This window comes from Hippoglossus hippoglossus, chromosome 3 (assembly GCF_009819705.1).
Source record: "Hippoglossus hippoglossus isolate fHipHip1 chromosome 3, fHipHip1.pri, whole genome shotgun sequence".
Classification (NCBI taxonomy): domain Eukaryota; kingdom Metazoa; phylum Chordata; class Actinopteri; order Pleuronectiformes; family Pleuronectidae; genus Hippoglossus; species Hippoglossus hippoglossus.
In genome coordinates, this window is record NC_047153.1 from 14,327,264 (window position 1) to 14,351,587 (window position 24,324).

Genomic DNA, 24,324 nt, shown 5'->3' on the forward strand with positions numbered 1-24,324 from the left:
AATTAAGGCTACAGGATGGGGTCTACCTTTGTTAAAGTTGATGTGTGTTTGTTCGACTTCCCGAGAAACTGTACCACCGGCAAATTAGGGGTGGAATACAAAACGAAACAAACAATAACACTCTAATATGATCTGCAGTCAAGGAATAAATATTTCACAATCTGTCTACATTTGACATATTTTCAGTTGAGAACAAAGGAATTCTCAACAACAAATTGCCCAAACTTGGCCTTGAGACAATAACCTTCTCTGACCTGCATTAATTCACAAAGTGATGATGGCGACTTTCGCTTGACGACTGTATATGTAGTCTGTCCGCAATTTGTCTGGGATTTAAGGAAACATTTTTCTTTTTATTTCTTCGCCCCCCCACAAAAAACACATTTTTTTGTTGCCATCTATGGAAGAAAAACAGATAGAAACAGACAAAGAAGTTGAAAAACTAAAATGTAGCACAAATTAGGATAGTATGGCATGTTTAAAACAATAAAGGTGACAAAACCTAATCATGTGCTACCTTATACCCATTGGTGCCTGACACTGATCAGCCTCTACATGGAGCCTCAGTGAATGGCTGGTCTTGAAACCACGCTGATATCCTTTGGATGATGATACACAAAAGCACTTTACTGTACAAGGCCCTTGGGAGGGGCTGAACTAAAAGAGTATGGAAAATCAGGTAAGCACCGTGCTGATGAAGATGATGTTTTCCCATTTCCCCACTGTGAGCCCGGCCGGCAGTGGGCTGTGTGTCTAAGAGGGATAAGGTAGTGCTTGATGATTAATCACTGGACATAATAAAGCTTCTCACCATGAGCGCACAGTCCAGCTGATTCGATGCTATGATTGGGCCCGATTAGAAAAGAGAAATAATCATTCCTTACAGTGCGTTCATAGTGCACTCTAATGATATCTTCTGATTGGACCTCGCCGAGGAGATAATAAGGGCCGTCTTCAGAATGGACTCCAAGATTATTTCTTTAACTTCATGAAATGGGGCCACGGGCCTGGATGCTGCAGATTTGAGGATTAAGATAAGCTGACCTTTCACATTATGACGCCATGTATAAAAGATGAAGTTTACAGTCCCCTCATCACATTAGACCTTATCAATGGAAAGAGCCTCTGTGAAACCCCTTTGAACATCACAATAGTGTTTCAGGCTGGTATACAACAGGCCTCGACCCCTGCTGTGGGATTACTGTGCGTGCGTGTGTGTGTGTGTGTGTGTGTGTGTGTGTGTGTGTGTGTGTGTGTGTGTGTGTGTGTGTGTGTGTGTGTGTGTGTGTGTGTGTGTGTGTGGAAAGGGGTGTGGAAAAGACTAAAGTACTAATCTAGTGTAAAAACTTTGTCTCCTTTTCATGGTCATGTGAGACAAAAATAGAAAAATACAACTCAAGACTGGGAGGGAAAATATTTAACGTCTCATTTTAACCAGTGTGACCTGTTATATTAAAGAGATTTGAAGGCAATAGATTATTAGAACAGTACCAGCATCCAATAAGTGGATATTGAACATTTGATATTTCACACAGTGCCGTCAGGCTCAGGCTCTGAATGCCCACATTAACTCCTCATGCTGTTGGGACAGGTCGCTCTGCCCTGCTACTGAGACGTTCAAGAGGAGAACAGCAGAAAAAAAAATCATTTTTCACTCTCACAGATCTGCAAAATGTCATCGGCTGGTGTTGAATCTTAACATCAGACTATTCTGACAAAAGAAAAAAAAATCTGTCAAATGGAAGGCAAAGTGTCACTTGTTTCAAATGCAAACCAGCAAGTTTAAAACATTTTTGTCTCTTCTCAAGTGATATTATGTTGAAACCAGAGGAGAAATCCAGCTGTCACTTACAAATACTGTCACTTGTTTCACTCTCAAAAACAAGTGAAACCACATTTGAAACAAGTCAAGCGATCTCACCCTGGTGGCACATTTGTTTTCTTTTGTTTCGGGGTGGATAAAACTAAAGAAACCACATAACTTTAATTTAAAAAACAACAACAACAAAATTCTGGATGCTAATAATAGTGAGTGACACTTTTGGATCATGCATGTTCCCTCCGCTATGGGCTGCACTGAGGAGCTATGGCTTTTACAGGTATCAGAGCACTGGCCAACATCTCCAGGCTGCTTTGATGTGGGAGGCATTGCTTACCCCTATAACTTACAGCCCAGCTCTGCGGGGACTTATTTTTATAACCTCTATTATTTTCTATCATAAATATTCAAATCCAGATCTTAAATCCAGAGCTTAGTGAGGAGAATAGCCAAAAACAACATGCAGCTCTTCAGCTTCCCCCGGCTGCTGCTCTTCTATAGAAAATCATTATGAAGATTAACACAGAAATCAAACAGAATGCTGAGAGAAGACTGTAGGACCCGCTGAAAATAATGCACTCATATGAAAAGACTCGGGATGGAAATTTTTGGTCAAGGATCTTGAGCTTTTTTTTTTTGTTGTTCTTTATTTGTTTGAGCGCTTTGACACATTCTGCATTTCCTCCTTTTGGCTGTGAATTAATATTTGCAGCTTGAATATTAATCCTGATTCAGTAGTGGATTAGTTTGCTATTGTCCCCTCTGTGCTGAGCCCTAAATAAAGGCACTGACATGGAGAGGAAATCTATACCTCTCTGCCCCGCAAACAAAGACCTCTGCACCCGGAGATAACACATGTCCCTGCGACACAGACCCCCCTACCCTACCCACATGCTGGATGCACCATCTCCCTCTCCCCTCTCCGTCTCCCTCGATTTCACATTTCCCCTTCTTCTCACCACTTGCTTCCTCCTTCTCTCTCCCTCTCAGAAAAACTTTGCCATGGTAGATTTGCAAGGCAATTGTGCCCTTAAACTGCGCCTCTTCCTCAGCTTATACCATGCATTTTCCAGAGTTTATCAAAGAATACAATGGGGTTATGCTTTCACCATTATTCTCCAGGCAAGAACAGTAATTTAAATGCACCAGTACTACTGAGGCAGGGCGCAGCCCTGCTGTCTCACTATGGAACAGAGAGAGATGAAAATGCGTTACAAAAAACGCACTGCATTACTTTGTTGACCTTTCCTGTTCTCATAGTTTACAAACAGCTGTGAAGCTCCTTCCTCTGGGCTCTTTGTACATCAGAGACGAGGACTGATGGAGGCACGCCATGCTTAAATGAAGGGCTTTTTCTAACTTGCCTCCGTTGTGGCTCACAAACACAACCTAACAAACACACATTTACTTTATCTCTGCCGCCAAAGCAGTTGCCAAAGTGAGCGAGGAAATGCATAGTGAAACAGATATGATGGAATTCTTTCATGTAAGTATATATTTTAACACACAGGCTGTTCAGCAACGGAAATAAATAAATATTTTAAACATATGCACGCATCAACACAGCCACCCACACACACGAACACGATTAATTGTCTCATCCATTGTAATAGCATCAGCAAGTATTTTCCAAAAGTTAGTCTGTTTTCATCATGACTGAAGCCGAGGTCGTGCTGCTGTTTTGATGCGACTAAATGTGTCGATCTCAGACTCCTCCATGAAATGAATGGCAAAATGCTGCCCTCAATGACACTAATCAGCACATTCATGCAAGCTCATATAGTGACATGTCTGTACACACACACACACACACACACACACACACACACACACACACACACACACACACACACACACACACACACACACACACACACACACACACACACACACACACACAGGTTTTATCATGGTATTGTGAAAGCAACCGGGAACATTGAGCACTGTGCCTTAGATGGCAGCTCTACATGTGTGACCTGAGGCTGAATGCCAGGTGAATATTAACAGGGTACTGAGAGGAGGAGGAAGATGCAGAGGACAGAGATTGGTGAGGACAAGAAATACAAAGGCAGGAAGGAAGGAAGGCCGAAACAACACGTGGAGAAAGAGCAGTGGGAGTGCAGCAGCAGACAGTGGGACATGGACTGGACCAGCGTGCAGACCTGGTCAGACTGATGAGAACGAGCAGCCATAGTGATGCCATTATGTTGTTAATCAATCCATTGGTGTCTGCGTGTCTGGGTGGGCAGACGCTCACAGTCTAGAAGGGGTTAATGGGAAATCAATGAGAGGGATGTGCTTATGAGCAAGACATGGGGGAAAGAGGGACAAGGGGGAGAGAGTGAAGAGAGATAGAGGGGCGGGGAGGGGGAGATAGGAACATTGTTTCCTGTGATAGCAGCAGACTTCCCAGATGTTATCTGTCATTCAGTGAAGCACTCTGGTGACCAGATGTTTAGGCTCAACATGGCGGAGTGGGTATACACCCTACTGGGGGATCAATATAGGTCAAGTGCATGGTAATATTTATCACTGCTATCCACACACTCGACATTGACGTGCGTGCAACACGGAGACTTTCAGCGAGCAGGAGGAAACCTGTATGAATCCCCTACAAAAGAAATCACAACTAGATGATATTTATTTAGGAAGATATATTTTGGGCACGATGGTGTATTTTTCATTATTATGGATCATACGTCTGGTCTGCATCAGCAGCATCTTTTCATGTCCATTACGGGAAACAAAGGGGAGAGCTGATTTGGAAGGAAAGGTAAAAAAAAAATAAAAATAAAAAAGTGAAAGTCAGCCAGAGTCGTTTTTTTTTAAAGGCCTGGGGGCATTTGGGGAGGTGGGAACGGGGGTACCGAGAGCAGGTCCCAGTGCAGAGAGGCTCTTTGTAGTTTGAGTAGTCTGAACTAGCCAGAGGCTCACTGCTCTAACCCTTACCACTCAGAGAGACTGTTTGGGGAAATTACACCACAGAGTAATAATTAATCAAGTAAACGCCGAACTGCTTTGATTTGGATTACATTAACATATTATCAATAATGTATTAATCAAACACAAATAAACACCTCCGCATGATAGCATACTTAACTAACTCTATTTTCACACTTGGTTATAAAAAAAAGAAAAGTTGGTCTTCTTTAAGCTACGAGCAAAAAACCCACAGCAAACTGCAGTGGAAGCAGCCGAGTCTGTGCGGTTTTTGAATGCAACACCTCTTGGCACTTCACTGTCTCTGTTCATCAACTCCCTTCTTCATCACCGCATCACCCATTTCTCCAGTGCTCTCCTACCAAGAGGCAACAAAAAAAAAAGAAATTATGAATTCAGTTACTTATGCTCAACAATGGCAGAAGGCATCACGCAGAGTAAATAAACACACCACTGATGAAGCACTGAAAACACAATGCACGTAATTTGTGCAAAGCTACTCCAGGTTTGATTCCAAAAGTAGCTAAGTGGATTGAGGAAAAGAGTTAGTCACTTTTATCATTTGCAGAGGAGTCGAATCAGCTCTGCTTTTGTATTTTCACTTAAATGCATGTTCTGTTTTTCTCAGATAAGTTGTGTTGTTTAAGAGCATCCGTTCTCGCCTAACGCTTTGTTCATTGGGGGAACTTCATGCCCAGGGATTTTCTAAACACAATTCATCAAAGTGGAACGGCGGTCTTTTCTCTCTTTTTTTTTTTACTGCATTTCTAATCCTTTTTGCTGCAGATGAGAGATTTGCTGTTCAGACTCATTAAGATTAAAGCGTTTTGCCGGAGTTATTTAAGAATGCAAAGTTTCATGTGAGACCTCTCAGAGTTCAGAACAGAAGAAAATCCTATCGACACGCTTGGTGCACTGGGGGCTGATCTTAGCCTATATTTCTATATTTGGTGTCAGTGATTGAGTGATAGCATGTGAAATTGTTTTTCCTGCTGCATTATGGTTTAGACTAAGTCACTTTTCCTTTCTTACCATCAGTGGGAGGTTGTGGGCTGTGATTGCTCTTTTTGTTTTCACTTGCAGGATTAATTTAGTTAGCTATTTAGAAAAATACACTTTTTTACTCGTGTTGTCAAGTTACGTCTGGTTTTAATCAAAAAGTTCATTGGGCTTGAAAACTAAGTAAAACCTCTTTTGTTCAGGGCAGTAATACATGCTATTGCAATATACTGTAACTACGCAGTTAACTAGTTAGTATTTTGTTTTCTAGTATTTTTTGGCATCAGAGATTTTGGCTGGGTGACAGTATCAGCCATCTGGTTGGACAGACAATAGTTAATATTCAGCTGGAGGAGATGGCAGTCGATTAGCTGAAAAAGAAATTATCATTGGATCGGACTGGGTGTTAGTCTTCTGCCTAAGGATTTTTAATATGAGCTTTTTTTGGCCAGAGACTCAGTAGTTTTTTGGCTGCTCTCGAGCTGGAGAAAGACTTAGATCCTGTCGTTGGTAGAACACAGCTCCAGTCTCGGCACCTTTCCCAAACCTTCCTGCTCCAAGTGTCGCAATCTGGTTCCATTTTACAGCTGGCCTTGAGATTGTAACAGAGCTCCTTTCTCTCCCTCCTCAACCGCATATTTAATCCCTGTGCTTATGTCAAACTTAATTACAGGACCTTGTACGAAAAAATAACAAGTGAGCCTTGTAGGGGTGGGAGAGGAGGAAAGGAGAGCATTAAAGAGAGGGAGAGAAAAAGAGACAGAGGGAGAATGCTAAGAGGTGTGAGGAGGGGGGGGGGGGAGGGAACAACAGAGACATTTAATCTGTAGACTCAGCGTGTTAAATGACCAAACACAAGGCTTTGATTCTCATGCATCTGGTTTTTTTTAGCGGACACTGGCGTAATCTATCTGTAAAAATCACCTGATATGAACACAAGAATCATATTAGTGGCCAAAAATACCCAAAATATGTACTATAGGTCAGACCTGCAGTACAAGGATTCTGTCTGTCTTGCACAAACTGTTAAAAAGTATAACGGCTAACCTACATTTTCAAATTAGGAGAGACAAGAAAAGTAAGAAAGCGTCCTAAGAGGATATTATAATATAGCTTTTTACTCACAACCCAGCAAATTCTGCTGAACCCTCGCAAACCAAAAAGAAATAATCATTAGACTAAGTCAGCCACCTACTTTGTGTGTGTGTGCGTGTGTGTGTGTTTGTGCACATAAAACTATTTACTCTGTAGAAGTGGAACAGCCGGGGAGAGAGATGTTTAGTCTGTCAGTTTAAAACTATTACCTCAAACTCTGAAAATATGAGCCGAGCCTGTCGTGCATCGACACAGGGAGACAGCGCTGTGAAGAACAAACCTTTGAAAAGTCTAAATCAATTTTTGGGGGAGTAACATAACAAACGCTTCACCGCAGTGAAGAAAAGGGGATCTCTTTTTTAACAGTTTGAAAAGCACGTATTCATACAATCTTCATAAGGCAAAACAGCAAGAATGCAGTACACATGAAGCCTTTTGAAAAAAGGGAGATGATGGGAAGGGAGAGAGAGAGAAGACGCGGGGATGCTCCTCAGAGAGGCAGACAAAACAAACAGGAACACCACCATTGACATAGACAGCCCCCGATCATTTTTCCCCCTGCACTGCCCACATTTCACACACCTAATCACCCACCCACCCTTCAGGCCAGGCCCGCTGGCTGCAGCCTTCCCAGACTGGACTTAAGTGGCCGAGCAGTGGACCAGAGGAGGGAGAGAGGTTCCCATGCCACGGATGCTGGAACTGGCGCGCCACCCCGAGGTATTTATAGCAGGCCAGCACTAAAGGGCCGGGAGAGAGGGCATGCTTGTTTTCCTTTCCATTCCCCAGGCACTTTCACCAGGCCTCACATGTGGGTGTTAAATATATACCCAAATACTGGGAGCAACATTGTGGGGGCAGAGAATATAAGGCAGTGGGCTCCTAGGAGTAGGGCTGGTTTGAGGGGGTTCGGGGGGGGGGGGGGGGGGGGGGGGGTGCAGAGAGAGAAAGAATGAGAGAGAGAGAGATAGTGAGCGAGATAGAGAGATGCAGAGTTGTCAGAGGGAACAAGGGAGTTGAGTCTGGAGTAAGTTGGAAAAAAGGAAGGAAGACAGGGAGGGAAGAAGGAAGGAGGGATAGAGAGAGAAGGAGAAAGGAAGGAATGAAAGAAAGAAAGAAAGAAAGAAAGAAAGAAAGAAAGAAAGAGAGAAGACTGATAATAATAATAATAATAATAATAATAATAATAATAATAATAATAATAATAATAATTCCTGTCTGTATATGGCTCACATATCTCAAGAACACTTAATCGTATCACCGTCACACATGTGTATTGTTCAGGGCCAAAGGAAGTGCTGTGTCAAATTTGGTGTGATTTGGACAAACAACACTTTCAATATCAAAAAACGTTGCATAAACAGACTCAAAATCAAGATAGGTGACGTTGGCGATCAGAGCAACGTGCGCATCACGACATCTGATTCTCCAGTTCTTGTTTCTGTGTACTCGAGTCGAGCTTCGCCGGACTATGAAGAAACAGGTGAACAGCTCTTCGTGCAGCAGCAGCGGCGGTGGCGTGGCTGCAGGGTTCTGTGGACTGAGTCCTGCAGCCGCTCTATACTTGCTGTGGCTCGATTACTGCAGGAAACTTTTACAGATTCCAAAAGAAAGCAGCAAGTTATGGGCGTTATGGTTATTGTTCTGGCACTGCACTATAGTAAAAAGGGATATGAGGGAAGAAAGAAAGAGGAACACATTAGTGTAGGTATTCCAAGCTTGTGGGGCCTTGAGAAAGACAAGGATCAGACATTAGGGCCCAGATGGACCCAGGTCATTGCAGACTCCCCAGTGGAAAGATAAGTTCAGACAAAACAAGGGGGGGGGACAGTCCTGTTGTTGTGGCCTCCTCGACATCAAATAATATCTGGATCCAAGAAGTGGCCTTCCCTATCTCCAGCTGCTTCCTATATATTCTCCGTGATGTACGTCTCTCTGTCTCTCTCTCCTTCTCTGCATGGGAATTCCAGAGTGACATTATTACTATGATGAAAACAGACCCTATAAATACTGAGCACTGTGATGAATATAACAGCGATTATGGGGGCAGCGATAATTAGATCAGGAAAGAAAGAGAGACTCATTGAAGTTTGCTCTGTTTTTGTGTTTGGGAATTCCTTTCAACCTTGTGTCTTAATGTATGAAGAATTACAGAGGCAACAGTAGTGTGGTAATCATCTGGGTTTCTAGGAGGGCCTCTTGGGGCCTCTTCAGTGATCCTCTCTCCTGTTTCAGCTCTCTGCTCCCGCTCACATCTCTGTAAAAGCCACCCCACTGTCTGCTGTTTTTAATGATGCTTTGGCCAACAAACAATTAATAGGCTGCCCCACAGATATCTGTTAAAAAAGGGAAAAACAGGAACTATAGGGAGGGCTCAGAAATGGGGCCGTGCGGCAGCCCCTGCTATCTTTCCCCGCTGTTTTCCTCATCAGGTTTTAACCTCATCAGCAGCCCTCTAACACACCCGGGTCCAGCTTAGATCTTTAAGTCCTAAGACTACAGCTTTAACAACAGCCTGACCTGAGCCCCTGTCCAAATCCCAACTGTACAGCAGCCATCCCACTAGCTGATTGCGTCAGAAAGATTCCACAGCCGTGGCCTCTGTTTTTTCATACTTGTGGGAAAATAGCAGTTCATGTTTCTTTGGATGCTTCACACATTCCTCACCCTGTCTTCACATTGCCGGGGCCCCAGGGACTGGGTAGGGCCAAAGCCACTCAAGGGGAGGTGCTTGGCAGCTAAGAGGTGTGGCTAAAATAAAAAAAAAGGGAAGGCAAATAGTTCTTGTATATTTAGGGAATGAGTTGCTAAGCGATGTGAACTCAAAAAAGGCACTAATTACATTTCCCCGAGTTTGATGAGTGTAGCAGAACTCGGACAGAAATGTTCCAGCTCATTGAATCTCTCAGAACACAGCTGGGAATTATAGATAACAGAACATCTGGAAGTCACAAAAATACTTTGGCGTCTAATCCAAACTGATTCAAAAGTCACCACATCCTGCAATGAACGACATCCCAAAGCTAACTCTGTGACAGCTCTAATAATTCAAAATGTGTTGTAAAAAAAGAAGGTTGACATGTCTGAATGGCACTCAAGTTGTTTGGGCAAAAGTTCAGTCAGAAGATCATGCAGCATCTTTAGGAGGTGGAGGTCATGGAAAAGAACCCAAGACCCCTACAGTCTTTCAAACATTAAAACATTCTCACACACTGTGCAGTATAGTTTGGGTTACATATGTTCACATGTGCCATTGTTTTCCAGCATAAAAGACCAATGGTCGAACAAGACATATTTCCAACACTACGTCATGTAAACGCTGTTGCAACACACACGCAGACGGATTGTACTCGGCACGTTCAAGTTTGGTCTCATCCCAAATTCCTGACCTCAAAATTTCAAGACAAAGGTAGTTCGTCTTGATTTATGCACGCTTCAGCTTAGGATGAAGAGAGCAGGACACAGAAGCAAAGCAATTAATTCTGATGCTGAAAACATTATTAATGGTAATGTTTAAAACATCAAAGCGGCGGCTGACAGAGACACAGCATCTTAACTCTGACAAGATGGAACAGATGAGCTCACTTGAGGCAGTCAAGGTGAGGCACTGGGGAAAATGTAATTTCTCTCTCCATTGATTTTCATTGAGATTTCTCGAAGAAGCTGCAGTTCAGAGCAGGTTAAACTCATGTGCCTGTAGTGTCTGCTGTGTATGGACGGGCCACCATATGAAGGGCTGTGTCTGTTGCTTGAGTATCTGTCTACATGCCACAGATGCATCATTGTTTGGATTTACCGATGACAAATGGTTGGCATGGGACAGTAAGTAGGAGGCGGTACTTGCTCTTGAGATCAAAGGACGCATTTAGCCTGAGCTCGGACATTGGACGCAGAGGACGGCGGCGGGCACGCCAACGGTTAGAAAGCATGAATCTTAAGTTCATAATGACTCGGTGGGCCAGTGAGGAGCCCCCTCCTCCGTCTGCGTGGACTCCTACTGTAGCTTTGGGCAAAGGGATAAAGCTTCTCTAACTCCCACATATTCATTTACCCCCCACCATCACACCAATTGAACCAGGGAGTCTGGGGGGGAGCCACATTGATATTCACTTCACATCTCCATCCCCCAGCCACAGCCATCCCCACTGGAAACATTATTTCATTACATATATTATGCATTCAGCATAAGGGAGTTGGTTGAATGTGCAGTGTGCAGATGTGTGCGGGGTGTGGGCGAGCTCAGATGTTGCCTTCTATGTGTATACATGGCTGTGACAAGCCTGTTGTAAAAAGAGTTTTAAAGAGAGCGTAAAAAGATATAAAGCCTCGGGGGTCCAGCGTTAATGGCACTTAGTTTACTTTGTGAGAGGGAAGACAAAATATTTATTTCGTACTGTTTTGTGTCAACATCATGTGATTCTGTGTTTTTACAATTCAGAGGGACAAAGTTTCCCGCAGAGTTTGCATGAATTTTTTCTCAGTTCATTTGAGCACGTGCGACCATATGTGAGAGTGTAGTGCGTCACATGCGGAGCGGGAGATAAAAGCATACCCAGACAGAAAAACAGAGGAGAGATGAAGATCGAGACAGACAGACAGATCTTTCATATGGCCCGCTGCTCTTTGGGCCCTGGTCCAGATGTCACCAGAACAGTTTTTATTTGTTAATGTCTTGTTTTAAACGTCCTCTTGAAAGCGCCTGCCGCCTCTCCCCTAAGTCTTTAAGTGGCTCAAACACAAGACACTCTTGTCTGATCTGAACTGGAATCAATTTGGAAAAGAAACCATTTCACCTCTGATTAAGCACTGCTCTGTCTGTGCTGTGGCATGCTGACCTTTCCAGAGGTCTGTCTTGTGCTGCGAGGAGGAGCCGGCCAGATCATATGCTGGGTCTAATTTGACTGATTGACGTCAGCAGGCAGGGCCTGAAAATGGCTTGTATTTGAACCCGCAGCCTGCGTCTCTGTCAGGGGCCCTTTGAGTCTCACAAGTCCAACCCAAAGCCTCATTTCATTTTTATTGACTGCATAGTCAATCTTTCTTTGCAAATATCCATCATGCATTTCCCTTTTTATTTTCTGACATTAATAGATGCTTTCCTCCGACTACAGGCTCGATCAAAAATGTGACTCCTGTCTGTAGTCTTATGATACACTGAGCCTTGTGTTCACTGTATCCTAAACTAACACCAAGCTTTGTATTTTAGATCAAACATAAAACTCCAAATATTCAATTTTTTTGGCCTAAAGTGTGGAATCACACCACTTGTGATACTAAATCAAACTCAGGCTACATCCACACTACTATGCTTTAGTTTTACGACAAGATTTGAGCACCTAATATGGAGAAATTGGAGCCGTGAACACTGTTGGCTCCATTTTTAGTTAAAAAACACCGGGGCTGTGTTGTATGGAAGGACAAAACCTGAGATGTCCGTCACCCACATTCGCTCCCTGACAGGTTCTTATCAGTCACGACTGGACTACCAACGCTGTCACACTGACAGTAACGGTTCCACCTCATTGTCGGTCCAAGAAAAGAAATCCCTCGCCTTACTTTTCACTATTTTCTTGGTGGTGACGTTATTTGCTGGAAGTAGGCAACCAACTGCAGAGAAATTATTCTCCCACCTGTTTACACCAGCACACACATGCCCAGAGAATGTGAATGCTCACATGATGTATGTTTTCAGGTGTGTAAAATGCTGTTTTGAAATGAAAATGCATCAGTATTGATTTAGCCTCAGGCCCCTTAGCCTCGACTCATCTTTAGCTTACCCTCTTTGAAGGGGCTGCAACTGGTGACATGTCTCCGTGTCATCCCTGTGATCACCACCTTCACTCTCTGCACTTCTCATCATTTCCTCCATCCCTCACCCTCTTTTATGGACACCAGCTATCAAGCCGTAATTATAGAAACACATGTGCAGGTTGAGCATCTGTGTGCAACATATGAAACATGGACGTCCCCAGAGCTGTAAAATGTTGCAAGTGCTTTGAGAGGAGAGTTCAGAGGGAGGAAGTGGACCAGAGATCAGCCCGCAGTCCAGATTCCTTATTCACCTGGAGAAATGTTGCCTAAAGAGAGGCCTGGCAGAGAGAAACATCACCTCCAGTTCAAGCGGATTCCTCTGCCCTTTTATTTGCTCTTGTTTGGCTGCAGGGGGAACGTGCTCCACTCTGACCTGGGGGCACTCATCCAATCAGCTCGCTATCTGCTGCAAGGGCCTCCATAATAGTGACATTTTTCCACCTCGTCAATAAAGTGGTGAAAGCCGCCCTCCACCCGCTACTTGACCATTTAACTTCTTCCTGAAAAGGCCCTTTCTTTCCGTCTGTCTCTGTGTCTGGCTGAAATCAATAAAAGCAGAGCAAGGAGAGAGGCCAATCCAGCAGCTGCATTAACTGGTGGTCTCAACTGCTGTACAAAGAGGATGGCTGGCAGAGAAAGGGATACATGAGAGCCGGCAGCTCCGAGTCGTGCTCATTCATACAGCAATGGGAGAAAGATGACTCTTGTTTATACTCTATGTTGTTGTCTACTAAGGACAAAGATATTCTGAAAATGCTGAATAACAAACTTCACGGCTCTACAATGCAGCGCACACTCATGTAGCCTAAAAGCCATAAAACAGAGTCAAAACTGAAAAACTTGCACACAGACTGAAAGGTGACAATCACTTGCAGCAAAACTGACGTATACATTAACAGATGCAAACTCTCTAGTCTCTAATGATCATTGCTTGCCATGACTCATTTAGCTCCTGCGTTCACACATCACCACATGTCTGCAGTGATTGACACGAGGGCATCCGAGTGAGAACAAAATGTCTTCCAGTGAAGGAGCAGGAGGGAGAAAATGAGAGAGATGGGTTACATCTACGCCCGTGCTGAAATGAGTGCAGCGCTTTGTTTGGTTATGCTGTCTGAGCTGAAATTGATTTCTGTGAGAAGCATGCACCAAAGAGCCCCAGCATTCAGATGAAATAAATAACACACTCTCTTAGAGATGGGAGGGTATTTGGAAGAAGGAACAGAAGGTGAAAATTGGATAGGGGAGGAGGGAAGAAACAAAGATGGATGAGGTCAAAATTAATTTATAAGAGGGGAAAAAAGCAGAGATAAAAAAAAAAAGAAAGAATGAAATGGCTGAAGGTGGGGTACTGAATGTCATGTCTTCAGTATAGTACAGCACTGAGGAGAGAGAGAGACACAGACAGCCTGGAAGACATCTGGAGTAGTGGAGGATAACAGCCACACACCACTCTCCAACCACAGACAACATGATGAGGGATTAAACTTCATTACAACATGTTATGGTAATGAATGGGCTGTGGCCAGTTCTGGATGTGTTAGAGTAATTACCACTCTCCAGCCTATGTGTGAGTGACACTTCCATGATGTGTTTGCTCAGTGTCTGTCTGTGTGTGCGTTCCATCATGTTCCAAACAGAAACAACTGCTGCGGCTAATTAAAAGAACGCAACATCGAGGCAGCTACCGTTGCATGTCTCAATCTTCCATGGATTTGCTTATCTTTGTTCTATGACAGAAGATGGGCTGGGTGGGCCAGGCCCAGAATCTGCGGTTTGGTTCTGGGTGTCTGGGCATTGGGGCCGAGGGTACGTGCCAGAGAGGGAGGGGGACAGGCGAAGCCGCACACCCCTGAGGGGCGAGGTTGACTCGGTGTCACAGAGGCTGTCTGGCCTTATGGCTGACAGATGTTAGTCTGGTTCAACGAGAGTTGCTATTCTGGAAAAAGTTATACCACAGTGCGTTCCACACTACAATTATCTTCTCTGTGTAAAGAAACATCCCGTACATCATCGCTCAACGAGACATAAGCAAAAGCTCCTCCGTGGATTACAAAAGCTTTGATAAACCATGACACTCGAATCTACCATATGGTTGTATGCCGCTGAAGAGTTCAAGCGTTTGAGTCTGTCAGTAGCTTTCCCCGAGTGGAGCAACGGTGTTCCTGCTGTGGTTAGTGCGCTGCTGCTAATGTTGCTAATGATCCCAACAATGTAGTAATACAGACTGGAGCGGAGCCCTTTCATTTACAGTAAGTTTCGCAGTGAGTGTCTCTGGAGGGAGGTAAGGATGAGAGCCAAGGGGAAGTCCTTTCCCCAGACTGCTGCCTATTCCCCTCTGACAGTGCAACAGGGACATGCCGTGCACCGGTGTCCCACTGCACGCTGCCAGCTTCCCTATATTTGCACAGGCTGCGATCCACGAGGTGCGTATGTGTGTTTTTCTGCGTGTGTGTGTGTGTGTGAGAAAAATAAGGGCAAGGTTTCTAAGGTGACACATTTTCCACAGTGCACCAGGGCAGCGCCGCAGAGGAGGAGTGTTTTCTTGCTAGGAGAGGAGAGCAATGGGAAATGGAACGACAGCGGATCATTAGACTGGGATTGCCTGCAGCTCGCTAATTTATGCAAATGACTTTCTTGGCTAATGTGAAAGGAGAGGGAGCGGGAGTCGCAGCTTGGCCAGCAGTCAACATCGTGCAGCGAGGGGTTTAACTGCCGCTTTGTTGGTCTGGAAACTTTAGCAGCGAAAGCCAGGGAGGGCTGTGGTTATAGCAAGCAACTGTGACAAAGAGATGCAGACTATGCAAGCCCTCTTCCTGGCAAGGCAGGCGGACGGACAGCCAATCAGGTCCACGGCGGCTCTCGCGCTGGCGAATGGCATGGCATGCTGGCCCTCTCGTCGCCCCGCCTCCCCTCCCCCCCCCCCCGCCGCACCGCAGCTGCCCAGAATGATTTTATAAACATTTTGCCAGTGGATCAATACCTGTATTGATCAACCATTGTGAGAGTGATCCGTCTAAAACCCAGAGCAGCCTAGAGCTCAGAGATGGGAGGAGCGAGAGAGAGAGTGGCTGCAGAGAGGATGGAGAAAGAGAGAGAGTCTGCAGCCACAGTGAAAGGGAGAAGAGGTGCAAGGGAAGAGAATCTGAGAGAGAAGCAGACGCAGAGCTGAAGGCAGGTGGGGAGGCAGGTTTTCGGACAACGCTGCCAGGCCACTGGGACTGGGGGAGAAACCAATGGTAATTGTTTTCTCGTTAAGGGAGGGAGGGTTAGAGCGACTAATGAATACTGCGTTAAGTATGCGGGTAAGTGACAGACGGATAAATAGTGCGGAGAAATGTGTAATGCGTACGAGAAAAGGGGGTGATTCCCTCACCTGAGATTGCTAATACCTGCTCTACTAGTTTGGCCTGCTGGGTTGTACTTTCAGCTGCATTGTTGCATGTGCATAACTGTGCATGACTTGCGTGATTTTCAAATATCAGTGGAAGAGTGTGCAGGGAGGTGGGGGATGCAGCTGATGGGGAATTCAGATGTTCTTCACAGAAAAAAGAAAAGACGAATATTCTGCATTATTTATTTCTGCTATAATTTGATTTTTAATGTTTTGACTAGAAAACAACTGGAGTGTGAAAGATCTGCAGCCTCGACGACAACGTGGGACAGAGAAGGCCCAGCACAGACTGTGCTCATGAGTTCAGCTGTTCTGGTAAAAAACTGGAAAATCAAAGAGCAAGTGGAATGGAAAAATCCTGCATCCTGGATACAAGCATAGAGGATATAAAAGGGACATTCACGATCAAGGCAAAGTTGAGTGTGTCATCAACACTGATGTCAAACTCAAAGATGAATGGCTGCAAGAACGTAGTGTAATCTGTGGCAAATGACAGATTGTTGTTGTTTTGAACTGGTGTGGATAAAGCTAGCTTGGGATCTTTCGGACAATTCACTGGATTGGATTACATTTTTATTCATATTTTGAATTTTGTTGGAGTTTTGCTGAATGGACAACTGAATAGAGTGGACCCCTCAACACAAGCAATGAATGTTTGATTCAAGGCCCCAAGCGGGGCTGCACCGGAGGAGGAGTCAAAAGGCTTTTGGGATCAATCCCCCCCAATGCTAAAGGGAAATCAAGTTTTCATTGATTGGTTTAAATGTGACTTCCCTGCGCATAATCCTGGATCTGAGGGAAGATAAAATCCCTTGAAACAAACTGTTGATGCCTAGGAACTCACTTTGTACTTTCCTTTGTAACACAGAGAAAAAGGCCTAATACACTCATACAGGTTCACTTCTCTCACAACGTGACATTTTATGAACATTCTTTGGCAAGGACAAGAGCCACCTACAATTTTGTTTGTTGTAAAAGAAATAAACTATTATTGTGTGGTGCAAAATGCTAATCTTGCCAAGTGTGTAGCAGTGCTGTCCTTGGCTGTGTTCAGGTTCCTCTCTGCATGCTTACACAATATGAATGCACTGTGTGTGTTTGAGAGTTTACTGTGTTAACAGTCAGTAAACAAGGAAGTAATGACAGGAAATGATTCAACATTGTTCCTCATAGACGTCTGATTTCAAATAAGGAGAAAAATCTAAATGTTTTTTAAGTATTTAATGACTTTATTTTTTTGTGTTTTTTTTTTTTCTGAAAGCTGTCTCACCTCACTTAAACCGATAAGACAAATTTAGCATGTGTCATGTATGAGTCTATGCTCTTTCAGTATATTGATTTGATCAATTTTGCATAGAAATCAATACATACGTATCCAAAACCTGGACTGAATGATTATATCTTGTGGAGTCGGGATACGGCTCCTGACTCAGAGTTAGTACCTGTTCTGTACTTGAGCTCAAAGCTCAAGACAGCTGCAGATCAATGCATTGCAGGTAAAGAACATGTACTGGTAACCATGGGAGACTCGATTAGTGTTTAAGAGAAAACTAAACAACACAGTACAAGGCTGCTGGCTTCGATGGTGTTCAGTGTACACAATGCACAGATGATGTGTTCAGTGTTTCTCATTTACACTGACTGGTAAACTACACAGAGTTTATCAGTTACAGAAGGAAACTTTCAGGTATTTCGTTACAAATGTTCCTATAATATCATCAACCCAAATATCTATGTAATGTTGAGTTATTAAGCAAATATTATGTATTCATATTTATTCAAAAGAAACCTTAATATCTCTACACAAATAGAGTTTGGGGCATACATGTGGAGATTCAGAGAGAAACATCCCTGCATTAAAAAGATACAGCTGGCTGCACCGGCGTGTTAAGATATTGCTGAAGCAATAAAATACAATCCAGAAAGTCCAGTTGAAATAACACAGTAGAGATTTAAAAGCTTATCAGCCTGAAACAAACACTGTGCAATGGTTTGTAATAGTCACAGGCAGGATTTTACAGCCCTGTAATGTTATCACAGCAGCAACGATTTTTATCTTTTCTCCACGAGGATCGCAGAGTGAACAGCAGAAATACATTGTTCCTGTTTCTAATCAACCAGAATGTGTTTGATTGGCCAATGAAGTGACTCGTTGGATGGTGTTGCAATGAGTTGCTGAGCAAGGTTAGACTTTTTTGCAAGAACACTCTGCATTGTTTTACCAGCACCCTCATGTTACCACTGTCCAGGGTGCATTGAAATGAATGACGGAGCAGCATTTATTCACACATGGGGCTAAATTTGCTCAGAGACACTGCCTGAGCTTGCTTTAAAAACATATCGCCTGTAAGAGGAGGATTCTTGTCCTCACGAAACTGCACTACATGCAACATGTACTATGTGCCAGAAATCAATCCTGACTTTTGCCAAGACCGAACCAAGCCAAGTCTTGCAAATCTCGAGCCAATGGTTCACAATGTAAAACAAATGGATGCCAGTCTTCTCAGCCATTGTCTTAATTGTGTTCAGTATAATATAATGATATCTGGACTAAATTGCTAAATAGAGCACCTTCAAACGTCATCCACTTTAAAGTGAATGGGCTCTACAATGTTAAAATGTTCAATATATTCATTTTTTTTTTGTATTATCTATAATAGGTGTATGTGATCAATACATTAAAACGTATACGAAACATTATTTTCCATCTATTTGGACAAATAACCAAAGGGCAATAAGGTTGCACTAAACTCGCGATGGCCTGTTCCCATATCGCTGCCTTCCTATGGTCTGTATCAGCATCATTTAAGGGAGATAAACATCCTCGTTAAAGTCATGTGTCATCAAAGCAGCACTGAGACACTGAATCGTTGTCTTGTTCCCTTTCATCCTTCGGTTTGATTCCCGCTCTCAAAAACAAACCCTTGGACGAGTGCCAAATAATAAATTAGGATCTTCATTAGACACATCAAATCTAAATTACTATTCAATTAGCAGGCCAGTCAACCCGAACTAATCAACCAATTAGGCTGTGTGTGTTCACAGAAAAGCTAACAAAAGCACACGAGTCCCCTGGGAAAGCTGTAAAACACTGCACAAGAGTGACAGTGCAAATGAGCAGGGCGACTGGTTTAGGAGGATGAAAGCGGGACTGGGATCAGAACAACCTTCATCTTTAAATTTTAGGGAGTGAAATTAAAAGTAAAAAAATATAATTATAATTAACTAAAGGGTGAATTAGAAGACACTCCTAGAAAAGAAAAAAAAATACCAAAGGAAGCCATTTTGCATGCTTCCATGGGAAAATACTGTTTTCAGTTTCGTGTTTAACTTAAACACTTCTATGCTGATGTGCTTGATTGAAATTACGGCAAATTGCACCTCTGATTATAACATTGTGTTCAGGTAAAGTCTTTACAATCCTCAAATTAAGCTACAGTTTGTTTCTGTGTAAGGAAATTGTGTCACATCAGGTAAAGCACGAGCATCATTAAATGGGACAAATTCTATGTTTTACACTGTGTATGTCAGACAGGTTATTATTGTGTGCAGTCAGTCTTTTTGTTGAGACACATCTCAGGTGGAGACACAAAGTACAATGAAGTAGTTGTAGTTGACAGAGTGGGCGGTTTGGCGATGCCTCGTTTGGTGCGACTGTGTTGAACATACCTGAACATGGGCCACAGGAGATGTGGTCGGCAGCACAGGCTGTTCTAACCTCCTCTTCACCCACAGCACGGTGCAAACCTGAGAGGGAAACAAACACACATGTGACACGTCATCAACCGTGTGCACAGAGTAGCCACGACAATACTGGATTTCCCAAATATTGATATCAATATTAAGAACGTTTTAAAACGATAGCTCAGTATTCATTTGAACCGTAGGAATAAAATCTTAATATTGAGCCCTTCGAGTTTTTTTCTTTTTAGTCGTTAACAACATACATATTCTTAGTGAGACATTTCTTTCCCTTCCAGCCTTCACATCCAAAGGTCTGAGGTGTGCTGGCGCTCCATTACAGGCCAAAGGGGCTTGTAGAGAGGAGAACACCATTATTGTACTTGTAAATGTCAGAAACACCCCGTCTAATTGTGCCACTAATTCATGTTTATTAATGCGGTGATGTATGATGGCACCACACACAGGCCGAGGCTGTCTGCGCCTGTCATGTATGGGGCTGCAGGGAGTGCGTTAGGGACTGGGTGGTGCATGCGGTGGGTGTGGGGCATATGGTGCATGTAGTCACAGTGCCAAGTGGTGTGTGACTTTAACATGAAGGCAGTGGGGGTGAGGGAGTAGACTGCTGGTGTCTTCCGCTGGCCCAGTGCCAGGGCCCCTGGTCCCCAGTGCCCCAGCCCCTCGCTACCCCAGAGCCTCTGGGCAAGTACTACAGTTATTGTTTTCACTGCCGAGCAATTAGTAGCACTTAAGATTTATTTAGTCATGCTCTAATGTGTGGTAATTAGCTCGGGGCCCAAACAAGCCCCTTCATCCCGCCACCTTGTCGCTCGCATCAGAGCGATGCATCAGCAGGAGACAGTGAGGGAATGTGAGGGAGGAAGCAGGAGGTGCAGATGGCGGGGGTTGTGTGGAGGGGGGAGCGGAGCAGCAGGATTACAAGAGCACCAGCCCGGCTCTGTGGATCAGCACTTTTTAAGAGATCTTCAGGGGCCTGTTGGCTGAACGCAGAGCAGGAGGAAAGGGCAAATACAGCCCAGTTACACTTTTATAGAATGCTTTGTGGAAAAACACCCCTGACACACACCTCGGCCTGGCAGCTCCGTTTGTCATATGGCCCAGGGGGCTCCGCTGGCCTTTCACATGACCACCGCAATGACCTTAAAGCGCTGCACTCTGCAACGAGCTCAGGCCACTCCCACCGGCTGCACTGCTCTTTGGGAAATGCAGTTTGGGTCACTGAATAATGTGTGATGCACTTGGACCTCAGGCGGGGAACCAGGTAGCCTAAAAAAGGTTATGCAAAAGCTTCAATGTGGAGTAAAAAAAAAACTAAAAATACTGGTTTCTCTGGTGTTGCTGGTCTATTGTGTTTTGGGGAATTTACATAATATAACACATTATATGGGTGGTTTATGTCATGTGGCCTTGCAGTTTGAAACTGGTGCAGCAAATCATACACATTTATATGAAATGCTCATTGGACACCAATCTGTCTTAGAAGAAAAATATTATATGAATTTTTATTGCAAAATCTTTACTAAGCAAGTTACCACAATACGTATCCAGACTGTTGTTACATCGTCCAAAAAGCTACAACACACGATCATTAGAGAGAATTCTCCTCAAGGTCCTAACTGCTCGAACAGAGCTGGTAAATTTGCCTTTTGTTTTCATGCCCAGCATGCTTGGAGCTGCAGGACATCCTAAACATAGAATCATTACTCTCTCTTAATATGTTTAAAAGTCATTTAAAATCAGTTAGCATAATTGTTTTTAACATGTGCCTTTTATTTTCTATAACTCATTCTAGCCATTGATTCATTTTTCTATGTATCTATATATTCTATCTATATATATGTATCTTTTTTCTTTTTTCATTTTATTTATCTATCCCAGTTGGTATTTATATTTGAAACGTTTTTCCTTCATTGCTGCTCATCTTGAGATATTGAATCTAAACAGGTCCTTCCTCGTTATATAAAGGATAAATACGATTTAAAACAATATGATCAATAAATGTACAGTGTCAGGTGCACCTCTATGAGGAGGAAGTTTGTGTGTTGAGAGTTTCATTTAATCATTTATTTTTTAACAGTTTGAGTAACCTACTTTGGTTATATGATTGTTCCTCTATAAGCTGTGTATACTCAGACACCAGGCTCTCAGGTATAGATGTCACACACATCAGCCACAGTTTGGTTCTTAATACATTCACATGCCAGAGAGTGGTGATCTTCTAACCACTGTGGTCAAAGCATGAATTAAATATCACATTCAACGAACAACACCAGACGACTAGAGATGGTTGAGAGAAATAGAAGAAAATCAGCGTACAAGCGACATGCCCCCACATCTCTATTGAAGCACGTACAGAAAAAAAGCACAATTGCATTTTCCAAATAAAGATACACAGAAGCCTGAGAACTGAGGAGAATCAGTACTTTGCGATTTAGTACTTCAACAAGAAACATTTGTTCTTTTTAAAACAATGTTCAGTGAATACATGGGAGCAGATGAAGGTTAAAGGCAAGTTCAACTACATATGCACATCTTATACATATGCATTAAAAAAACCATCAGTCTTTGCTGGTTGGAGGGGGTGGGTTAAATCACGACATATTAAAAACAGCATGTGGAAAAAAACAACTATTCAGCCTTTGGTCATAAAAGAAAAACCTGCAAAAAAAAAAAAAAAAACTGCTGATGCAACACATTGGAGGAGACATTTTTGTGTTTGGTGTTTGACTGCGAGATGCACTCTAATCATCGCAGAACTGGAACCTCCTCATGAAACGATCACCTAAAATTGCTCTGCAGTCTGGGAGGGTGGTGCTATAAAATGAAATATCACTTTCCGTTTTATCTCCGGAGGCAGCACGCGGCTCTGAACCAATCAGAACCCCGCAAGCCGACCCTTGACCTTTTTCATCTCAATATGACTACCATTATCTCGCCGAAAATTAGAAGCATCTCGCTACTGTTCAGGAGCGACGGGGGGGGGGGACAGGGGACGGGACTGTTTAAAGATAAATGCTCTAGTGTTCATGATCCATGTGGCAATCACACACCACCAGCAGAGCGGAGGGGGAACATGTCTGCATGAGTGCACATGCGCACATAAGGTGGAGTGTTCGGTGCTGATGCCGCATTGTGTTTGCCTGGTAAACCCGTCTGTCGGCAGGTTCCTGTGGATGCTCCTGCGTTATGATGAGAGAACTAAAATGGACAACTTTAATGTACAATTTACAGCAGAAATCTTTGAAAGGGAACTCAGATGATGATGCAGCCTTGATTTCAGTGGTCTCCATAGGCAACTGGATGGCTGTTGACTGTCGTATAAACATGAGTAGTGAGAGGGATAATATCCTCCTGGTAACAATGCCATGAGGTGACGAATGTGAATAAAGCTGATATAGGACTGAAATAACACGACAACATGATGCTGTGGGTGAGAAAACTAGCTGAGCATCTGTTCGCCTTTTTGCACTCTACCACAGAGGAAGACCCACAGCTGCACGTACACGGTTTAAACAGATGAAGAAGAAAGTGTGTGACCTCTGCAGGTGTGAGTTCAAGCTTTTTTTTATGAAGGTCAACATTGAAAAGCTGAAACCTAAGAAGCTTTAATCTTTTATTATACCTATGTGCAGATGTTGGCTGCAACATTCACAATAAATCTCAAACATTTATTATAACTTGTTTCATTACAGCTGTGGAGGAGCTCTGTCACAGGAAGAGATTAATACCTGCATCTGAAATCCACATTTCAAATGAGGAAGCTTATACCAAACTGCTTAATTCACTGATAGTAACTGAAAAAAAGCATCTATCAACATTTATTTTAACTTCTTAACTTCGCTATAAACACAAAGAAGTGTTTTAGGAAAATATAAATCTAAATATTCATTCACCCACATTCAAGAACAAGCTTAGTAGTAGATGCAATTGTTTGTCTTCTATATTCAAATATACCCACAAAGCATTTTAGTTGTGTGGAATTTTTAAAGAAAAATTAGAGCTTGTAGACACCATTTGTTTTTTGTGTTTTTGTTTTTTTACAAAATAATTTCAGGGCTAATCTCGTCACCTAATTGTGTTACAGTACTTTTCAACAAATATCCCTTTCAAATAACACGTTTTCTAAATATACTAATATCCATTGAATAACCAGAGTACACACACAGACCATCGTCACACAAGCTGTGCAGAATAAAAACCTAAAACATCCCAATCTTGTTTCATTTCACTACATTACAATTTGTCAGTTTGAAGCCAGAAAATCCAAGAAGTAACTTCTGCTCATCTGCTCTCTGATGTCCCTAAATCAAAAACTGAATTTGAAATGTTTGTGAAAAGCGATAAATGTTAAATGTTACCATGCTAAATACCGTCAAGAACAAACTAGTGCATCCAGAATTTTATTAACATATTATATCCTATTATTATAATAATGATTCACTTACAATTTAAAAATGAGCAAGCAAGAAATGTTCAACAAACACATTGTGTGTCCATATTTACAAACCTGGTGAACGTAAATGGTAAATACGACAACAACTAAGGAACCATCCTCTATGTGTCA

The 24,324-nt window shown here is 43.0% G+C and overlaps 1 protein-coding gene across 1 annotated transcript in view; it reads right to left on the reverse strand.

Annotated features, from left to right (window-relative positions):
• zfhx3 (zinc finger homeobox 3) overlaps window positions 1-24,324 on the reverse strand; it is a 208,056-nt gene that overhangs the window by 152,310 nt on the left and 31,422 nt on the right. Inside the window, 1 exon segment of the mRNA XM_034570513.1 lies at window positions 19,728-19,805. The gene's annotated coding sequence lies outside the window, so the exon portion shown is untranslated.